The sequence below is a fragment of the Chinchilla lanigera genome, unplaced genomic scaffold (genome assembly GCF_000276665.1).
Source record: "Chinchilla lanigera isolate Chin_1 unplaced genomic scaffold, ChiLan1.0 scaffold00024, whole genome shotgun sequence".
In the NCBI taxonomy this organism is placed as follows: Eukaryota; Metazoa; Chordata; class Mammalia; order Rodentia; family Chinchillidae; genus Chinchilla; species Chinchilla lanigera.
In genome coordinates this window covers 2,425,693-2,448,849 of record NW_004955425.1, presented here as the reverse complement: position 1 = coordinate 2,448,849, position 23,157 = coordinate 2,425,693, and the positions used below count along the sequence as shown (strand labels likewise).

The 23,157-nt window shown below is 36.0% G+C and overlaps 1 long non-coding RNA gene across 1 annotated transcript in view; it reads left to right on the top strand.

Moving 5' to 3' along the window:
- Positions 1 to 571: 571 nt before the first annotated feature.
- Positions 572 to 23,157, top strand: part of LOC102012665 — a 41,939-nt gene continuing 19,353 nt past the window's right edge. Inside the window, exons 1-2 of the long non-coding RNA XR_261120.1 lie at positions 572 to 657; positions 2,885 to 3,108. This is a non-coding gene — a long non-coding RNA (uncharacterized LOC102012665). The remainder of the gene's footprint in view (positions 658 to 2,884; positions 3,109 to 23,157) is intronic.

Here is a 23,157-nt window from a genome sequence, read left to right as displayed (position 1 = left end):
ATCAGACCCACATAAGAAAACATCCTATTGCCTCCCTAGTGTAAGAAACTTGTAATGGTTGATATATTGTGTCAATTTGAGAAGTTTAGAAGTTTAAGTAAGGGACTCAGCAGGGAGCCAGGGTCCTTACTTTGTAAACATTCTCATCCTGTGCAAGAAGAGGGCATGGAAACTGTGTGAGTGCTACACCCGCCCTGGGGTGTGGGGGTAGGCTGCATACAATATAAGAGGAAAAGAGGCTTTCTTTCCCCTATTTTGACTCTTGCTGCTTTTGCTATCTTCTGCTGCCTTGAAGTGTTGCCCCTCCGCCATGCCACTCTGCCTTGGAGCCAGCCGAGTATGGACTGAAACCTCCATAAACTGTGAGCTAAGTAAACCTTTCCTTCCTTAATTCTAGGTGTCAAGTATTTTGTCTCAGCAGTGAGAGAAAAGTAACCAAGACAAAACTGAAACAGCAAATAAAATCTTCTACTGTTTTTTGGTTTCTGTTCCCATGGGTTCTATCACTACTCCATCCATTGTGACATCATTATTCATCTCTTGACATCTGAATTTTGTAATCAGGTAGATTTTTCAGGATTGGCTTACTGAAACCACGTGATTTACAATGCCTATATTAGAACACTGAATTTAAATGATCAGACTGCGAAGGTACTGGTAAGTCCTGTTCCAGTGTCTTGAGGCACTGAGTATTACTACTGAGAAGCCTGGGGCCAAACATGTTTTCACTTATATAAGGCTTAGTTTCTGACCCTTGAATTTTTCTTCCTAAGGTTCAGCAATTTAGCCTAAATATATGTTTGTTAACTAATCTATATCAAAGAGTGTTTTTCTGAAGAATAAACTGTTTTTTCTGCAATTTCATGTTTTCTATTTAGTGAGCAGTTGTCTTTTATTATATTTTTGTTCAATACTTTTCCCATATGTGTAAAATTGCATAATAGGTATGCAATACATACTCCTTCAGTGTTTTTAGATTACGTGTTTGAATACTTTTCCTGTATAATTTACTCTTCTGTATTCTTCATGAAAGCAATTATCCTTGTGTTGATCATGCTTCCCCTGTCTTCAATTTGATCACTTTCTATGATATTTATTTTGTTTGGGGTTTTTTTTGGTACCTGGAATTGAACTCATGACCTCAGGCTTACCAGGCAAGCACTTATGCCATTGAGCTATACCCCCAGCCCTATGATATTTAAATATCTTTGTTTTTCTTAATTTGTTTCTTGATTCCTCAAGCCAGTTCAGAACTCATGTCTTTAGCTTTGTTTTCATAGTTTACATTATTCTTGTTGTTGGTAAAGCTCGTTTTAGCTCTACTGGCTTATTTTCTTTCAGTTTTTCCCTGAGTTCTACTGACACACTATTCCTTGCCTGATGACTTATATTTTCTTCTCAAAACATTTGGAGCTCTTTCGTAGAGAAAACATGGTCAATTTTTTTTTAAATATACAGATTTATTTGTCTGAACTCATGTTTTAGGTAATTTTGTTGCAATGTATTTTTAATCTACATTTAAAATGAAAATAGTAATTCACCTTTAAATAGGCCCACCCATTAGCCCAGGAATAAAGTGGGAGGGGAAGATTACCTAAAGCCATTCACGATGTACAATTCAGTTCACTGTGCTGGGCAGTGTCACAGCTCCCACCTCTCGGGCCATCTGCAGGCTCTTGTGTACACATTTTGCTAACAGTTTTAAACAGAACAGAGGAAGCAGCCATCTGGACACCTTCAGCCACTGCCCAAGAGTGTTGACCATCACATTCCTTGCTAATAAAGCACAAATAGAATATACATAGCCTCTATTCTGGGCCTATTACTCCCAGAAGCAGACAAACTCCCTAGTTTTTTTTTTCAGCCTTCTGTAAGATCAAGAGCTCATAGAGCTAACACTTCTGCTCAGAGCTTTTTTTAAATATCACTGTGCAATATTTCTTACTCCCCAGTGAAATACTAAAATGGTAATGAATATTGCGAGTGAGTAATAAACCCAAGGATAAACAGGGCAAAATTAGTTAGAACGAGAAGATGTGTCACTTAAAGGATGCTTGGGAGAGGCAGAAAAGCATGACTCATACTCAGAATTATGTGGGAGGAAGAGTTAGGTGTATAAGAAATTCTAATATGGGATAAAGAGTTTGAATTTCACAACTGATTGGTGCCACTACTCAGACAATCATCAGTGAAGCTTCAATTACCCACATTCGTCTTCATGGCTCACATTTCCAGAAGCTACGTGGAAAGACTGAAAGCAGGACCAGGATTCCAGTAGCTGCCTTGACTGTTCTGCTTTTTCCCCAAGTACCTCCTCTTGCTGTCTCTGCAGTGCCGGGAATTAGGAGCCACGGTGTGTTCAGGCCGGGAGTCCGGCAGCACGATGAGGACAATGAGGTCAGAGATCCAGAGGGAGGCCATAGCTGCTGCCATCTACTGGAAGGCAGATTTATAGACGAGGGAACCTTATGCTTTGCCCTTAGAGGTTTAGTGTTGCTGACAACCAGGTTCTTTCTATAACGTGTGTAGGTGAACACGGGCTCCTGGCTCTCCACCCTGCTGCTCATCTGATGGGTTTCTTTCACAGTGCCAGGGAGGGATTTCCTTTAGAGATGCTGTCCCTGCCACTGCAAGCTACAGTAGCACCCTCCAATTCATTTTAATAGTCTCCAGTGAATGCCTGAAACCTAAGGTTCAGATAATGCTGAACCTTATATATGTTTTCCTATACATACCTGCTATAAAGTTTAACTTAAAAGTTAGGCACAATAAGAGGTAACAACTAAAAATAGAACAATCGTAACAAGATAATATTTTTTAAAGTTACTTAAAATGTACGAAATGGTTATTTGCAGAATTTTCCATTTAAGATTTTTGCTCTAAGGTTGACTGTGGTTATTGAAGCCATGAAAAGCAAAACGCTGCATAAAGGGAGACCATCACGTCTAACTAGCCTTCTTCAGGATTCCCACTGAGTGAACTGGATCTTGCTACAACTATTGAAAGCTTAAAGATCTTTAGAATTGTAGGACTGGTCTGCAGTATGGCAGAAATTTGCAGCCTCTGTTCTCAGTTTCCTATCTTTCTGGGTCAAGAATACAGTTTAAGGTAAGAATGCCTCATAGATCACAGGTTCAAGTTGTAGCCATTTTATACTTCCTGGAGTATGAAAAGGGCTTTTCTTTTTCCTCTCAGCCATTATTCTTATTGCTTTTCTTATATATTAAGAAAGGAAAGCACTGAAAATGTTTTTATAAGGACATGTGTTGTGGTACGGAAAAGTATCTCCAAAAGGTCTGAGGGTAAAGCTTTGTTCCCAGGGTGGCACTACGGAAGCTGTGGAATCCTTAAAAGGTGAGGCCTGGTGGGAGGTGTTCAGGTCATGGGGGGCGTGCCCTCAGAGAAGACAGTGAGACACCAGCCCCTCCTCTTTCTCCTCTCTTTCTTGCTGGGTCATGATGTGCAGAGTTTTGCTCTTTCATATGCTGTAATGTGCTGCTGTAGGCTCAAAGAAATAGGACCAACCAATCACGGACTGAAATTTCTAGAACTGTAAGCCAAAATAACATTTTTCTCTTTATAAACCGATTCTCTCAAGTATTTGCTACAGTGATAAAGTTTATATTTAACCTGAAACTCTGTAAGTCTGATTTAAATATTTAGTACATTTTGATTGTAATTCAGTTTGTGTGCTCAGAAAGTTTGGTGGTTTAGAGCATGAAATCTCAAATTTAAATCCTTTTTGTATCCCTCACAAGCTCTTGGATTTAGTCTTTATGCTTTAGTTTACCCTGTGAGAACGTGGTAGTTACAGGATCTTACTGAGGAATTTATATTTTAGGCCATGAAATAAGAGTATGATGCATAACAGGCACATGCCTGGAAAAAGTTTTTGTGTCTGTCTGTCTGTCTGTCTGTCTCTCTCTTTCTCCTCTCCTCACCAATCTTTCCATCTTCGATGTCTCTCAAAAACTATTAACATTTTCATTTGTGTATATATTCTAAAATGGACATTTTTGTACAGAGTTATTAGCTTTTTTAGTTGAATATATGAAATCATGTATACTTTATGGGCAATTTAAAGGAATTTCAAGAGTAGTTCAGAGAATGATTTTCATTTTAGGTATTTACATTAAATTTTAACCTCTCCCTATGGTAGGACTTTACTAACTAATAAATTCATAAGATTCTTATCAAGATTAAGTGAACTAATGCTTGTAAAACATCAAGAAATACTACTGGATTTTCCTCCACCATCTCTCAAGTATGATACGTGGACTAACTTCCCTGACAAGATACCCTCTGTCTAGAGAAATAACAAATCTGAGATCCTATGATCTCAACACAAATATGGTTCATGTTTCCTTTTCTGTGATTATTCAGGGAACTGTTGTAGTCTGAATATGGTTTGAGTGTGTTTCCTAGGAGGTCACGTGTTAAAGGCTTAGTCTTTGATATGGCAACATTTGGAAGCAATGTGGACCTTTTTAGAAGTGGGCCCCATTGGCAGGTCCCTATGTCATTGAGTGTGCATCCTTCAGAAGGGTTAAGGTAGTTGCACAGTACCCTTTGGCTAATACTCAAGAGATAGCTGTTACAAAAGAAACAAGCCTGACTCTCCCCTACCCACTTTGGGCTTCCTGTTTTAATAGATGATCTCTTTTTGCCACTCACACATCTGCCACTGTGATACCATCTACCCTAAGACCCTCACCAGATCTAAACAAATGTTAGCCTCATGCCCTTGAACATTCATAACTGTGACCTAAATATGCAAACGTCTTTTATTTACAAAGTTAGCCTGCTTCAAGTAACTTTGTTATAGTAACAAAATATGAGCTAGTATAGGCACCTAATGACCTTCACTAGGAACCATCCCATTCAAGTGGTCATATTTCCTATTAGCTAAATTTTCATGTTTATCTTTATGTAATAGCTGAAAAAATAATTAAGATATTATATCTCTAAATTCATGGCACAGATATCATGAAATTATCCATCCTCAAAACTTCCTGTCTGGCAGTTTAATTCACTGCCAACACAAGCTCAGTTTCTTACTTTCTTTCATGTAGCAATCACTTAAATAATTGAAATAAATTTTATAAGTCATATTTGTCCCTATTTGTACATAATTAACTAATAAATGGAAGTGTTTTCCTGTACTTTGCAGCCATAATATAATAAGTGTTTCAACCAGATAAGTTTAAAATTCAATAAACTCAGAATTCTATGTTTATGGAAATGTTTTAATAACCTAAATTAAAATAATCTATGATAATTCACTCACTTCTTTCAATGGTACATGGTAGCTACAGGAGGGGTACACGCCATGGGGTATGTACTGTATTAAAGAAAAGTCATTTTCTTTAACCACAACAGAAATTATGTTTAATATCTCTATAGATTTCCATATTGACAAGAGAAAATCACAGAAAAATTACTAAACAAATTTGAGCAAAATTTTCTAATGTCATTAATCATTTCTCTTCCATATTTTAAGGATATGAATTTGCTTATTTAAGAATAATCTGATAGAAATTATAGCACTTCTATTTTTAAGAGCAGACAGGATTTATGTCATTAGAGTTCATGATGACATAGTCAAGGCAAGAATAAACAAATTGGTTGCCCTGTGGGAATAACACACTGCTATAAAAATTCAATTAGATGCTGCATACATGCATATAAATGTATTTGAATACGCAATATATAACCTGTAAAATGTCAAAGAAAAGCTAAGGTGTTTGGGTAACAAGTAATTACAAGTACAAAAATTCAGGTCCACAGGGCTATTAAAGGCAAAAATCTGCTAAGCCAACAAAACCACTCTGCTACTGGTCTTTCAGTTCAATAGCAAAATGATATCAAAATGTGAATTGATTCATACATGTTTTCAATTATGCATTCTATTAACATTTGAAAAATGCATAAAATAATTAAGACTAACTTGCAAATCATACTATTAAAAATATACTAATCATTAATATTTTGAAAATGTACAAAGGTATAAAAAAAGAAAATAAAAAGATCACCTGTAATGTCAATATCCACATAAACATTTTAACAGTTTGACACATGTATGTATATATATACACATACATTCATAAATATGGACATATACATATGTTTTTAAATTGAGATTATGCTGCCATATTTGCAACTTCTTACCTGAAGTTCTTCACTCATAATGCTGCCATTCTATTCTTTATGTTATAACTATACTTCCAAACCATGTTTATTCTGGCTATAAAACATTCCTATTAAGACTATAAACTCCATGAACATAGAAACTAAATCTGTCTGTTGACATCACCAATAAGGAGCATGCCATAATATATTTAATCACTTTCCTACTGTTTCACTTTCAGGTGGTTTCCAAGTTTCCACGCCATAGATGTTACATTATCATTAATGTGTGACTTTCCCCAAGTTTTCTTTTTTCTCTGACAGCTGTTTAGTTTCCATTGCTCTCCCACACGCAGAGTAAAGTTCATTTTGCCTAATGATTCTACAAGTTCTTGTGAGACAAAGAGGGAGAGAGGTGGAATCGAAGTTGAAGAACAAGAGGTGTGTAGGCTAGGACTGGGGAGATTTCTGAGACTTGTGGAGGATAAGATGTGAGAGGATAAGATGAGATAAAAAATGATGGAGAGGTCTACTTAACTTCTTCACTATTTTTAAAATGTAAGTATGCAAAGTGAAGTGGAGTCCGATATTTTTGTGTACCAGTACCTGTTGCTTAATATTGGAGTAGCTCAAATTCTGAAACAAAGAACCCCGTACACACACACATCTCAGTGACATCATTAATTTCCCACTCCTGCTCTGTACAATGGGACACTGTGTCATAATGTGGCAATTCAGCCCCTCCTTCTGGTGGATACTCTGAAGGTCTCTGCATCCAGCACTGGTCCTTCCACATCTTGCCCAAAGATGTGGAATAGCAAGAGCATAGAAGCTTCTGTACAAATGGTAATGGGCCCTCAGAGGTGATAAACGTCACGCTTACCGCACTATTACCCAGAACACAGTCACATGTTTCCCACCTGGTGCAAGGGAATGAAAGCATGTAGAGATAGCCAATCACTGCTATCATTCCTTATTCTATGACGTCTTAGTAAAACTGTTACCAAGTATCTATGTGTTCCCTGGCCAAGTGGTGCAATAGGGCCCTGATAAGGCATTTGGAATTTCCTTCCCAGATTTCTGGATCTGGAGTACAGTGACAGAGGATGGAGTTGATTCGCCCTGATGATTACAGCCTGTGAAAAGCTTTCATTTGTTCCTATGACCTGAATACCCATTGTAACACAATACATCTTCCACAAGAGTTAGATGTTTTCTTCAGATGCATGATCTACCCACATCCTCCCAACAAAGTCCTTTTTTGCCTGTTAGTCAAAATGAGCGCTAATTAATACAGAACTTGAATTATTTTGAATCATGTTTGGTTATTATTGTCATTTATCTGTGATTTTGCTGCTCACAGCATCACTTTTGGATGACGATTTTATAAGGCTGACACCAATAATGTGGAGATAAATTGGTTTGTACATAAACCTTTACTCCACTGTTGATTCTTTTCTTAGATTAAATGCCCAGATGTATATTTTTTAGATATTGCAATACTAATTATGTTTCAATCATTTAAATATCAATGTAAAGTCTTCTCACATGATAAGCATCTCATTTCTGCTTTTAAAAAGCAGGATTTTCACCACTTTAAAGTAATAGCAAACACAAGAAACCACTTCCACCCAGTCTAGTGATAATGTTCAAGTTAGATCAATGAAGCAAATCATGGGTGAGAAAATCTTACAGAACTTCTTGATACAGTCTGATCTTTCCGGCGGGAGCTGCCTCAGCTGCAGGAAGCAGGGGGTGACACTGCATCATTAGTGCACCTTTCTGCTGCTCCTTTGGTGTCATCTGTAGTCGGCTCAGAACCGGCTTCCTCTGCAGGCCGTTCCTCTTGTCCCCAGTTCTTCCCTGCTGTCTCCGTGAGGTTCCTGAGCCACCACAAAGCACTGAAACATTATAGGTTTTGTCCACATACATCCGTCAGGTCATTATGAAGTTGCCTGTGAAGTCTTGCAGTCACCTGGAGACAAATTCTTTCAAAGAAAGTTCGCTTGTCTTCTTGGCTTGGGACAGGAAATATGAAATTTTGTGATACAGAGACTCATGATTTTTACTGAGAGAAAGGTTTTGGGGCTTTGCAAGCTAGGATAATTTTTCTACAGTGATATATTGACTTACAAAATTAGAGTATGCCATCTTTTATAGTTTACCTCATGTGGCCAATGTATTCAAGTGTTTTGCTGTTGTCCAGTTTGTTGAACTATTTGAGAAATATATGCCTTATCAAAGTATTACCACTTGTTAATTAAAATGTATAGTATAATATACACACAGCACTCCATACCTGTGGGTTCTACACCTATGAATTTAACCAAACTTGGAAAAATATTTCATTGGTACTGAGCATATAGAGATTCCCCCATGTCATTATTCCCTAAACAATAGAGTAAAATACTATTTACATACAGCTTCCACTGTACTAGGTGTTAACTGTAACACAGACATCATTTAACGTATACAAAAATACACGTACAGGTTATATGTAAGCACAATATGCCATTTTACATGAAAGATTTAAGCACCTGGAAATTTCAGTATCCTTGGGAGTTCCTGGAACAAATTTCCTCTGGCTACCAAGACATTACTGTATATTTAAAGCAGCAAAAACACAAAATTAAGGAAAGGGAGAAAACTTAAGGTAACACAAAAGTATGCATAAACAGTTTTAGTAGGTAGAAAGTTTCTATTTTTTTTTAATTTGACACCAAAGCCAGAAATAAATGAGTTTTTTAAAAGTCTCCTTCAAAAATAATTGGTAGAATAATTCTGTGAGTAAAGGTATAAATAAATAATATTTATTTAAATAAATTTCTTTACTGAGCCCTGGGATAGTTTAAAATAAAAAAGAAATATTCCAAAAATGTGCTATAAACAACATGACACTATTACTAAATCCTACTAAACAAAGAAAGCTACAGGACGAAAAAAGAATTGAGATGTGTTATGTATATATACAAACTGCCCATGAGATATGTCATTATTGTGCAGGGCAAACATATACTAATAAAAAAAAATTTTTTTAAATCTACTGACAAATTTTACTTGTAAATATTAACAAAATCCTAAACAAGATACTAAGAGGTAAAATTAAATGAAACACTGATAGAATATTATTAGATCATGATGAATAAGTGCCCTTCTAGATTTTCAGATAATTGTATATTAGTAAGTAAATTAGCATAATTTACTCTGATAGCTGCCCCAACCAACATTTCTTTCTGATTTTTAAAAAGCAAACAAATCATGAAACAAGCTTGAGCACGTACTGCCTAATAGTATTTAAAATACATTTTGTTACTGTAAGACTAGCATTATGTGCTGAGTGAATGGTGGAAATATTCTCACTAAAGTTAGAAATAAACATCTTAGATCATAGCAATGTAATATTGTTCTGAACATTTAACCTAAAGCAATTAATTAAAAAGTGAAATGAAGTACTCACACTAGAAGAGAGGATGCAAAATTATCATTATTTCCACAAAATATAGTTTTATTCTTTTTATGCTTTTTAATTTTCTGTGAACCCCAGGAAAAAAACTGGAAAATTTTTGGAACTATTAAGAAATTCAAGTAGGTAGTTTCAACATAAATACACAAAAATGCAATTGCTGTTTGAATATACCAGTAATGACCAGTAAGAAACACATGTGCGACAGCAACAAACAATAAATGTAACACATGAAAAAGAATTAATAAAATTATAAAACTCTACCAAGAAATATAAAACCAATGAATAAGTGGAAAGGCTGATGTTATTTCTGATAGAAAGATTTGCTGTTGGGAAAATGTCAGTTCTCACTAAAATAGACTACAAATTATATGAAACCCAAACCAAAATCCCAACAAGTCTAAAATAAGACTACCTTAGAATGTATTAAAAATTACTTTAAATATAATCTGCAAAGACTATCATAAAAATTATAAAAGAAGCTGAAGGGTCATGCATTTTCCTTATTAGACAGTAACATCATACATTTAGAAACAATAGCATGGATAATTATTGGAAAAGGAAAAACCAGACTGCTGAAAGATGGAGAATCCCAGAAACAGACTCAACACTGGCAGAATTGAGTATATGATAAATGTGGTCCGTCTGCTCACAGCTGAAATAGTGATTATTCACTAATTTGGGATAATCAACTACCTTGTTAAGGAAAAATTAAATTTTGCAAGTTAAATTCTACTTACATTAAAATTTGTAGTAAATGTAAAGTGACATTAAAATATGGTTTTAATAGCTATAGACTAGAATAAGTTTCCCTGAACATGACACCAAAACCAGAAAGCATAAAAGAAAATAAATTTACATAGAATTTCAGTACTTCTGGACAACAAAAACAAACTATCACAATTATATAAATTTGAAAGTCTTAGGAAAAAATAGTAACAAAATGGATAAAGATTACAAAGAGCTTTTACAAGTCTAACTATAAATAGAAAAATGGCCCAAAACTATGAATAGCGAATTCACAAAAAAATTAAAACGGACAAAAACAATGAAAAGGTATTCTTTTCTAAGATGCAAACAGAAATTATAAAATAGAAATATTTTAAAACAGGAAACAGTGAGAACTGAATGCTGGCAAAGGAGAAAGAAAACTGGTACTATCAAAACTATCGGTGGGGGCTGTAGGGGTAGATCTGTGACCAAGCACTTACCTACTATGCACGGGACCTCGGGTTCCATCCCTAGTACCACAGAAAAAAAGTTGAGTATGAACGAATATAACCTCTCCAAAAGGTATTTTTTGTCATGCTGTATCACAATGAGAAATGTGATTTTTAAAATCAATTATAAATAAATTATATTCAATACAATAATCTTCTATCTTAGAAATTCTTCAAAGAGAGATACAAGCAAGTCAGAAGCTACACCAGATTAAAGTAGGACAAAATTGTGCTTCCTCTCTTAATGTGGAAACAGTAAGGTTCTAGAAGGCCAAAGTGAAACCCATTATTTTGTATACCTAATATGCATTAGCCGAAGGAAAAGAAAAAAGGAAAGACAAGAAAAGAAATGGGGGAACAAAAGAATGAAAAACTGGTTATCAGACAGCAAGAAGTGATCTATGAAGGGCAGAGGATATCTATACATAAAGTTGTCTGAGGTAATAAAGTGATAACTGGAATGGAATAAAGACAGGGGTGATCCCATTGTGGTATCTCAGACACCTGAGGAGAAAAATATAACATACTGCAATTAAAACAGACATATACTGCACTGAAAACCAGGCATATTCTTTTCAAGTAGGAATGAGTGAAGGGACATTTTGTTGGTTTTATCTACAAATTACAGAATATCTTGCAAACTAAAGCATAGTGTGTAGACTCTGCTTTGTTGAGAGAAATAGCATTATAAAATTCAGTTAACTTTTTTTTGAGGCAGGCTGTCCCTATGTAGTTCAGGCTACTGAACTCACTTTGTAGCCCAGGCTGGCTTTGAGCTCACGGCAGTTCTCCTACCTCAGCCTCCCCAGTGCCAGGATTACGGGCTGCACTGCTGTGTCTGGCCAATTAAATTTTTTTTAATGAAAGTGTTATGTCAAAGATGACTGCTGAGTTAATTTCAACAAAAATGAATTCTATTTTTCCAATAATTCTAATCTTTGAAAACTGTCCAGAAAAAAATAACAGATTGAATTATCAAAAATAAAAAATATTTTAAAAGATCACAAGGAAAGTCAGAGCTTTGGCACATCACGCACTAATCATACTGAATGCTCATGCATCTTTCTCCTCTCCTTTTAGAATTTCTTCTACATGGAAATGTCTCCTGCTCCACAAATGTAGTTGTTACTTGTCTTCTTCCACATGGGTATCTATAGTGTCTCTGTTATGGCTTGTTTCTAGATGTCCCCCACAACACACACGCAAAGATTCATGAAGTCATAGGGGCTGCTTTTGAGAGATGGCTGGATCTGGAGTGTGACATACTTGGATTTAGGGTATGTGATTTCTAACTCAGTCTACTAATTGGTTTGACCTAGTTCTGGCTAGGATTAAGGTTGTGAGTGCTATACCCGTGCTAGGGCGAGTGGCCTGCCCAAAATATAAAGGACAGAAAGAGTTCTAACGTGCTCTGGTCTGTTCACCTCTCTATTTGCCATGGACTATTTCTGCTCTGTGATTCCCCTCTGCTGGAGCCAACCAACTATGGACTGAAATCTCTACAAACTGAGCCAAACAAACCTTTCCTCCTTTAACTTTGGGTGTTGGGGATTTTGTCTCAGCAAGAAAAAAAGTAACTAAGACAGTTTCCTAAAGATTAGCTATGTCACTTTTTGCCAAAGGTGCTTTTATATGAACTTTTCTAGCAGGACAATTCTTTAATGTTTTGGTCATAAGAACATAATGTATTTAAAATGAGCATTATCTGAAAAGTAATCTCACTATGAGGAGTTTCTACTTTCATTTGTTGATGGGTTTAGAAATTTGATTGTGGAAAATAAGAACATGGATTTATGTTTATATTATTTGGCTTCCGCTTAAAAGTCATGCGGATGTAGAAAGTCCCATCTCTCAGTAACAAATATCCTAGGCAAACATTCCCAGGAATTTTAACTGTGCCCAAGTACAGTGTGTGATGCACACACTTAGTAGGTAAAGAAGTATAATATGCTGTACAATGTGGTTGTTAAAACAAAATGTTCACTTTTAAAACTCTAAACTTTGAGATGGTAGAAACAGACTAGGGGAGGCTTTAAAATGATCTTTTTGGCACAAGATCTGTTTGGGCAGAATGCTTTTGTCGTGGGTTTTAGAAACCCAATTTGAACTAATTTGAACAAAACACATGTACTAGCTTGAGTGATTGGAAAAGTTTACACAGAAGCAGGCCGCAGGCCCCACAGTAATCAATGAAATGGTGTTATTAGAACTCTTCCATCTCCTGGCTCTTCCTTTCCACATGGGCTGATGAAAAGCTGAGCAAGGCAGAAGTTTCCATGAAAGCTCCTCTTTTCTAAGGATTTATCATTCAAAGATTTTGGAAAAATTCATTAAAAGTAAATTGGCAATGAAATAAGATGTCAAGGAAAATAGGTCTTTAGAAGACAGTAATGCATCTATATGTGGGAATATAAATTGGTGGGAATATAAATTTGTAAATCTGATGGGATTTGTGAAAGTTAAACATACATGTATCCATACAATAGCAATTCCAATCCTATATGTATTTCCATAAGAACTAATTGCTTGTGTTTAAAATAGACACATATATTAATGATCACAGGGCATTATAAACAATAGCCCTCAAATAAAAACAACCCAGTCATTCATCAACAATAAAATGGATCAATCATGGTATTTCTATGCAAAGAAATGTTGAAAAAAGCCAGTGCTATACAAAGCAACAAGGATGAATCTCATAAACACTACTTCAATTTTTAAAAAAATAAATAAGTACATGGTATATGATTCCATTTGTGTTAAGTTAAAAAAAAAAAAAAGGCAAAACCAGCCTATTGTAGCATGGTCAGAGTATTGGTATCTTTTGGGAGTTAAGGAGTGAATGTGTTCATGATCTGTTGAAGTGCTGGAAATTTTCAATAATGAAGGGAGTGGCAGCTGTATGGGTTCACACATATGTGAAATAGCTTTCCCTTGGATGTATGAGGATTATTTAATACAAAATATACTTCACCAAAAAGTTTCTGAAAGTCTGCAATAACAAAAACATCACAAAACAAAAACTCCAGTACTGGCTATGAAATTGTCTGTCTTCTCACCCAACATATGGTATCCATAAAACTACCTTCTAACCACAAGATTATTAAAACTTCCTAAGAAACAATATTTAATACATCTTATATTTAAATATTGCCTTTAGATGCCTAATAAATGTTTGAAAGCTTGTATGTTTTACCTGTCAGTACATTACTTCCACTTTACAATCAGTTTTAAAAGTCTAATAACTAATATTTTTTTTTTTTTTTTTTTTTTTTTGCCTTTTAGAGGCGGGGTCTCCCTCTGCAGTTTACTTTGTAGCCCAGGCTGATCTCAAACGCACAGTGATCCTCCTCCCTAAGCCTCTTCCTGAGTGCTGGGATTACAAATGTGTGCCACCATACCCAGCCTCCAATAACTAATTTTTAAACTAGTTTTACCACCAATTTTTTCATCTTGTTTTTATTTTCTTATGTGTGTGTTTGTTTATTGTCCTTGAAAAAAAAATATGAATGGAAATACTTTGAAGATTAGACTTAAAGTATGACTTTCTCCAAAAAGAATTGGTATAAAGTAGTTCCAAGGCCCTGGAGAAGTATTACCAATGCACACCGCACCAGCTTCAGCCAAGCAAAGATGAGTGAGGTTCCTTAAACCAATGATATGATCCAACACTGCAAATCTGCACTGAAACAGTGTTTGGCTCCAAATTCCTGGAAGGCTGTTCCCTTTCCTCCCTTCTCATCAACTCAAAGCAACATTTTCTGAAGATACCTAAGGGTAGAAATAGAAATTCAGGTGTGGTTGAGGCTAAGAGGAGTTTAATTGTAGACCTTTGCCCTGAGGCTATCTCAGCTCTTGGAGGTCTGAGCTTAACATGGGGAAGGGCTCCTATTAGACTTTCTTCTTGGGAAATCATTTCATGTCTCTACCTTTAACTCAACCACAGGGTTCCTTCCAGGCATTTTCCTCAGAGCACAAACAGCTTTGGTCTCTGTTTATTTTTATATTTTGTCAGATGGTCCTGAGATGTTTTCTGTTTTAATTTTATAAAGCTCCTTTATTTCTGGATAGTAGAAGAGCTAATCTGAAAAGCACAGTCCACAAATGATACTTGAACCTTTCAATTATTATCAACTTTAGTATTTTTATGATATGAAAAGAATTTCTAAAATTAGAACACATTTCATGTTACACTCATAAAATACACTTCTTACTATAATAGGAACAACATATCCTTTGCAGTTATCACAGAATTTCAGAATAAATCTTCTGTCGGCCCACTCAGGGGGTCCAAAAGAGATTTTTCTTGGTGAAGTCCCCAAGTTAAACAAGCCACATGTAAGACATCAGCAGTAACAGCAGGCAACTGGAGCAGAGCAGAGTGCAAGAGTGCAAGAGCCACCTGTGTCTTTATTGTATAATTCTTATACAGGTTGTTATCTCATATTTACATTCTTATACAGTACCATAACCAGCACATGAGTGTTTACCCGTGCTAAGTCATGGTTCTGTAACTCTATCCCACTATGCACTTGTGCTAGACAAGCAGGGTCACATCCTCAGGTGTCCTTAGATGTCCCTGAACTCTGAAGCAGTTTGAGTGGTTCCCTACATCCTCACATCTAGGAAAGGAGGTTATTATTGCCTCCACATTCTGAAGAGAGGAACTATGGATCCCACCAGACATCTCTCTTCAAGCTGTGGTGAGATGTGACAGCTGGTTCTTGATCCTCCAACTCTCACTACTGCCCACCCCACCCACTTCTAGGTAAAAGACTGGAGTTGCTTAAGAAGGCAGGAAGATAGTGACTTTAAGGACCTAGAGGAGAAGATTTTGGATTTTGCCTATTTTACCCATGGAAAAAGCACAGAAAATATTCCCTCTTCCAGACTGAATGACAGAAGCTCCTAGAAAAAGTTTCATAGAAAGCATAGGTTCTTGCAATAAAGTTCCCCTGCTGGATGACAGAAAGCTATAGAAACTTGGAGTGTACCCCAAAAAGGGCTGGTAAGAGAATTTGAGAGAGTTTACATGAGTACCCTGCAGTTTATGGATCAAGCTAAATATAAAAACTGAAGCCTGCCTTTAGGTCAGGGCTTCTCAAACTTTAATCTGCAAATGAATCAACTGATGATCATGGTAAAAAGCTGATTCCCATTTTGTGGGTCAGGAGTGAAGCTTGAGGTTCTGCATTTCTAACCAGATTCTACATGATGTTACTGGTCCCTGAAGCATAATTTGAGGAGCTATAATGGAAGACCAGCCAGAACAACCTTCCATAGCAAGGTGAAGAGAAACAATAGCATGAAGTGAGGAGACATACTCCTGGTATTTGGCATTCCAGAGATAAGTGAAACTGCCCTTATGAAAAGTAAATGCCACCCAAATCGCAAGGGGTGAGATGGCCTGAAAATGTCACCTGTCAGGATCACCTGCCAGATGCAAAGGAATGTAACAGAAGTCTGTGAGTGGCCCTTGGGGCAAAAGCTGAGAGGTCTTGGAAGAACTTATATTGCAACGGTAGAGGCCCCACCAGGACAGATTTGTGTCCGAAGAACCCGAAATATGACGCACAAAGCACCAAGCACCCAAAACCTGTATTTCAGAGAAGTACACAAGGAAAAGTCTTATCACTTTTCCTTGGGTCTTCCTTCCTTTTCCTCTAATTCTCCCTCTTTTCCAATTACAAAAAGAGAAAGGGAGGAGTGTGTGAAACAACTCTTTCCCACAGAATATCTCTGATTTACAGATCTCAGGGTATGACTGAGAAAGGGAAATTAAACTGGCTTTGAAAATGAAGTTCTCATTTGGATCTCCTTGGAACTTTACACTGAATCTTAATCACTGAAAGGAAATTTTATCATCTAACAGTTATTTGAAATATTTGAGCTTCACTGGGGTTGGGATCCAGAGGCCAGGAAATGAGATCTAATGACCAGAGTGAAAAGACTGGTGGGAGAAAAATTAAAGCCATTTGTGGCATCTTCCATACATCCAGCCCATTCTACAGCCAGCTTTATTTCAATGGCTCAATTTATGACACTGCCCTGGTCAATTCACTCATGAGTCAAGGTTTAGCAATATTTCAAATGATATCTTAGTACCTTAAGAGGAAACATCTTTCTAAACAATTTGATTCTAAAGAAACCAAATCTTATTAAAAAATCAATGAAACCCCAGGTTTTTAGTAAGGTAACAAGCTGCTTCTATTTTACATTCTTCATTCATTTGTATCAAATTACCTATATCTAGTTATGGAAAAAAATGTAGTTCTCATCATATAGTCAGTCAGAAGTGTCCAGATGGTCTGATACCTTCATGGGAAGGAAAATCAGCAGTGAATTTTGATAGGAGAAAATTTCTGGGAAGAGACCAAAAATAAGAATGTTTTGTTGAGGGAAATATTTTTGGCTAATTAAGAATTAGGCTGAGAATTAAAAGTAAAAGAAACATACAGGTGTTTCCTCAAAATAAGCTGCAGAAGTCAATGCGCTATAAAAACTAGTTCCATTCATTACAAACATGTAGCTTAATCAAGTGAGAAATGGACAGATATGAGCAGGCAGTTCACAGAAGAGGAAATCCAAATGGCTAATAAACATGTGAAACATCCAGCCTTACTAGTAACAAGGAAATGCAAATTTAAAACCACAAAGTGATATCATTTTACACCCTTCTGATGTAAAAGTGCAAAAATAGATAATATTTCAATGTCTGAGAAAATGTGAAAATAAGAGAACTTGCATACACTGCTGTTAGAGTGTGAAATGGGATAACCATTTAGAATTTGGCAAAATCTAAATAAAGACATATACCCTCCTACATAGTAATTTCAATTTGGGCATACTATGGAAATGGTGAGAATCTAAATTTTTTGCACATGTACTTCATAAAATAATTCTGGAAACCACTTGCAACCACTTGCAAATTTGTAAATAGATATGTAAATTTTTACCATAAATTTAAATACTTGAAAAAGATGTAATTTTGAATTGTTATGAATACAGTCATCCCTCTGTAATCCTCAAGGGACTATATCCAGGAATATCCAAGGATACCAAAATCTGCAGATGCTTAAGTCTCTTATATAAAATGGCATAGTATGTGCATATAATTTATTCAAATACTCCTATATATTTAAATCAAGTCTATTTTACATAAAATGGTCTAATACCATTTAAATGCTATGTAAATAGCTGTTATGGTATATTATTTAGGGAATAATGACAACAAAAAATGTCTATACATATTCACTACTGATATGATTTTTTCCCAAATATTTTCGATCCAAGTTTGGTTGAATATATGATATAGAGCCCATGGATATGGAGAACTGACTGTAAGTTGCACTGCTATTTTTTAAATAAAACTGTTGATTTCATTCTTTTAAGGGTATTCAAACATGATGTTGACTAACTATTAGCATCTATTTTTTAAAATATATAAACAGGGGCTGGGGGTTTAGCTCAGCAGCACAGCGCCTGCCTGGCAAGCACAAGGTCGTAAGTTCGATTCCCAGTACTGGAAACCATCCCCCCCAAAAAAATATATATCTATGAACAATTTTTTAACGTTTGGAAATTTTACCTTGTTTGCTTTTTAAACTTTCATTTTTGTTATATTTTACCACTGAAATTTATTTTAATGTAATGTGCTTTTATGTCTGAATGTTTTTTTATTGATCACTCTATCATATTTCTGTTAGGAAAACATGTATATTAAAAGTAGTAAAATCTTGCTTTCTTATGACTTTCAAATTATGAGGATTAAAATTTTTTCTTGATTTAAAAATTATCACTTTTAGTAGCAATTAAAATATTACTAATTCCTGTTAAACTAATCACTACTAAACAATTATCGATCAAGAGCTAAATGTATTGTGAATTTTATAAGTAATTATTAAATATAAATATATAACATTTTTGGCAAAAATTAGTTTCTTAATGAAATGAATAGACCATCATGTTTATTTCACTTAGCTTCTATGTCCAAAAATGATTATTGCTTACTGCTAAAATGGAACAGAAATCACTATCAATTACCAGCAAAATAAGAGAGGACTTAGTAATGCAAACCTTACCAACAGTACATTAACACTTAAGTGCCATTTTTATAGTAAAACCCAGTACCAGCCTCTGTTGAGTTATATAAATCTAATAAGTAAATCACAAGAATGAAAAAGTGAGCCAAGAGTTGTTCAGTGACTGACCATGAGCAGCGGACATGAGTTCAAATAAAAAGTGTATATGAATTTATGGTATGCAGTAGTCTTTTGGAAAGGTAATGGAAATGTTTCTCCTATAAATTTGAATGTTCAAGAAACTATAAAATACTATTATTTCTAACATGCGTTTATTTTACTAAAAGGTATAATGTCGATCTGTGGTAAATAAATATGAAAGCTTTCATCTGCTCTCCCATTAAACCTGCAAAGAATTTGGGTAAACCAAGATAGGACCCCAGCGAAAAACACATTCCCTACTCTACTTCCTTGGAATGAAAAATTCAGACTGTGCTTCTCAATAGGCTCATCTTTCCCAGCATGCTTTTTATAACTTCTGAACATTCTGAGGAGGGTAAAGACCAAGGAGTTGTCATGAGCTCACTGTCTCAATGAAATAAAGACATCAGTTCCCTCTATATTTCTTATCTGTTTTGTTCTCATGACATTCACTCTCAGAATTAATGTGTTCTTTGACAATCAGGGGATGAAACTGGGGAGATCATGAAACAAAAGTGTCTTGCCATCCAACTCTCAAATATATCTGAATTCAGATTATTCGTATGTCAAAAGGGCACTTTGAACACTACTAGGACTGCCTGATGTAGCAAACTTTCTCCTCTTGTTCTCCCTTCTCTGTCTCTCTCTCTCTCTTTTTCTCTCTCTCTCACACACACACACAACACCCAGTTATACCCAAATTTCCATAAACAACCAATTTTTTTAAATATAAACATAAGATGACAATGAATAAAGAAGTAGGAACTTTCATGTAGCTCTCAGGCAAATCAATATTAGGATCTGGAAATGGATTGCTCTAACAACCATCCATATTGGGAAAGTCCTCATATCTGTATGTAGCAAGCATGTCCGTAAGTATGTGAGCATGGCCATAGATAGGTTTGTGCTTGCATGTACACACATAACTACATGTTGGGGAGGGGTGGGGTGGGTGCACACACTCTAATATGAAGACTGTGCCCTGAGGCAGAACTTCCCAGCATCTCCTTGAAATGGGCAAATGCGTTGTTGAGTATGAAACAGAATCTCAATCTTCAGCCCTTAAGGGAGCCTTGGTGTAGAGGTACAGTGATATAACCGCGCTGGAAAGCTCAGAAGACCCATGGAAGCAACTCATTACTGTGTGCAGGATGGTACATCTATAAACTCTCAAAGCAGTATTCTTTATAATTTTAAAACACTGAAAATAAACATCTATGAAGGGAAAATGGAATTGTAATATATTCATTTAATCAAATGTGACGGAATTAAATGGAATGAATTTGATCTCTTCCCCCAGTATCAACAGATATAAAAACCTGACATTGAGAAAAACTGCAGAAGAAGGCACGTGCAATGACAGTATGTGTAAAATTTACAGTTATGTAATTTTTTAAAGACACCAATCTAGTATGTTAAAAGCATACAGGCTTTGATCAGAACAATGTGCAATAGTTTCAGAAAAGTGTCTGCTTCTGGGGAAAAAGAAGCTGAGACAGGACAAGAGCAGTGGCAGCAGACACCAACCAAGCATGCGTACATCAGGCTCTGTTCTCAGCTCTTTACATTTTTATTCATTTAATCTTCTCAACAACCTCTAAGGTACTGAATAGTTTTATCTCCATTTTTCAATTAAAACAACCAATGCCCAGAAACAGAGAGCCTAGGAAAATCGCCCAAGGCCAAAGGATACCAAAAAAAGGTATTTCATTTGCTTGAAATATCAAATTTAAATCTTCCACTTTAAAAATTAAAACTCATCTAATAAAATTCTTCTAAACTTCTGATTATGACATCTTTTACAGAAAACATACGTCTTCTCCTCAACTTTCTTCGCCAATGGTAGGTAAATTAAATACAGTGATACCTCTGTTCATGAACTCAATTCCTTCCACTACTCTCTTCCATGGCTGTGGTCATGTTCATCAGCGGATGCAGCAAATTTCTGCCTAACACTTTTGTTCATGATCAGAAGCATTCCTGAACCAACATATTACTGTACATTAACATCCTTTTCTATATATATTTGCTGCAGTGAAAGGAAAATGAAAGCATTTTCTCTCAGTCTTCATTAGACAATTCTGCTGTAAAACTATAGGCCCCAATAGAATTCACATTGCTATATTTTTTTAATCGTTTTCATCCAAAAATCTAAGTGTTGAACAAACCAAATGGATGAATGGAAGTTAGGCCAAATTTTTCCTTAATTGTTTTCATTAAATAAATCTTTTTTGCACATAAGTTAAAAGCCAGTATAAAAGCTTGCTGCAATTAAATTTTCAAGAGCAAAGAAAATAAGCAATATTTCTGTGTCACGCACCCAGAAATAGCTTCAGGTGTTAATCTTATCTCTACTTCTAAAATATAGTCTAACATTTCAAACAAAACCATTGACAAGGAAGTAGATGTAATAATGAGATGACTCTAAACATTCATTTTTTTTTTTTTTAATTTATCACTGGAACTCTTCTTGGGCTGGGAGAACAGCCGAAACTGTTTCATGGAAGCGGATCTCTACAAAGAGCAGGGGCTGGGAGCACCTGGCCAAATCTCCCTGACAAATCTCAGCTGTTACCTAATTATCTTCATTTATTTTTGCTTTAAAGAGCTAGGGGATTCCGACAGTTTTCTGCTCTGATGTTGGCAGGAAAAAGACCTGGCCCAAGTCATGTAGATTCGTTTGGATAACTGCGCATTTTCAGCTTCAGGGACCCCTGGGAAGTCTGTAAGTAATTAAACAACTGTAAGGTTTACAGAATCCCAGTCAATTCAGGAAGCATTCATAGTATGGTCTGACTTGCTATCTCCACTACCAATTTATCACACTGTCTGAAACTTCCATCAACATTCTTTCAGTCTGACAGTGATGGAGGAAGTTGCTGCCTCAGTGTAACTATGTGCCTTGTAAGAAGAGGATATTGTCCCTTAATTAGTGTATTTGATTAACCGGGTGATTAATTAGGTGATGCTTAAGAGATAGCAGATGACAAAAGGGAACACAGAACAGATCAGTTTTAATGAGGAAAAGATAGATATGTTAAGTACAATAGGCAGTGTATCAGTCAAGGTTCTCCAGAACAGGAGAAAGACTAGAGTGGTGCGGGGTGAGAGAGAGGTGAGGGGAGCGAGGAGAAGGGACAAGGGACAGGTGAGAAGGGAGAAGATGAGACAGTCACTCATGTTACTATGGAGACTGAGAAATTCAGTGATCTCCCATCTGTAAACTGCAGACCCAGGAAAGCTGGTGGTGTAGTTCAGCAGGCACCTGAAGACCTGAGAACCAGAGGGGTGATGGTCCGAGTCAAAGAGAAAAGACCAGTATCCTAGCTTAAGCAGTCAGAGAGCAAATTCTGTCTTCCTCTAGATTTTTGTTCTATTCAGACCCTCAAAGAATTGGATGAGGGTCATCCACATAGGGAAAGGAAATCTGCTTTACTCAGTGTATAGATTCAAATGCCAACCTAAGACACACCCAAAAATGTTCAGCCAAATATTTGGGTACTCCATGATCCAGTCAAATTAACCAACAGATACACCTAAGCAAGAGGAAGCATCAGGAAACCAGGTACCCAGAACTGGAGAAACCCAAGATGGTGGATGAAGAAGCAAGAATCACAATCTTTACACCCTTCACCACTGGCTATGATTTGACTTGGGTCCTATGCAGTATTTAATGTGAGAGGAGATATCTGAGAGCCCAGAAGGGGATCCTCTTGAAGTTCAGTATCCCACACAATCAGTCAGTTATTAAAAAAATGGATTTTGTGGAATAGAAGAGAGGATATAATAAAAAAAATATACATCATCTGAGGGCTTAACTTTTCCCCTTAGGATTTAATCTCATTGGGCTACCTAATCTCAATACTCTCAGCCATAAAAGAGATAACAGAATTGTTTTGAAGATTATCAGAATAACTCTAAGTAATAAACACTCAATAAATGTGGGTTCTATGAATCACACTGCCATAAAATCTCCACGTAATGGGGATGAGAGGAAGGATTGAAGGGAGGCTAGAGGAATGGAGAAAAAAGAAACAAAGTTATATCATGTACAGGTGCAAATTCTTTATAATGAATGTGATTACTACATATATCTAAAATGTGCCAATAAAATCTGAGTAGAAAA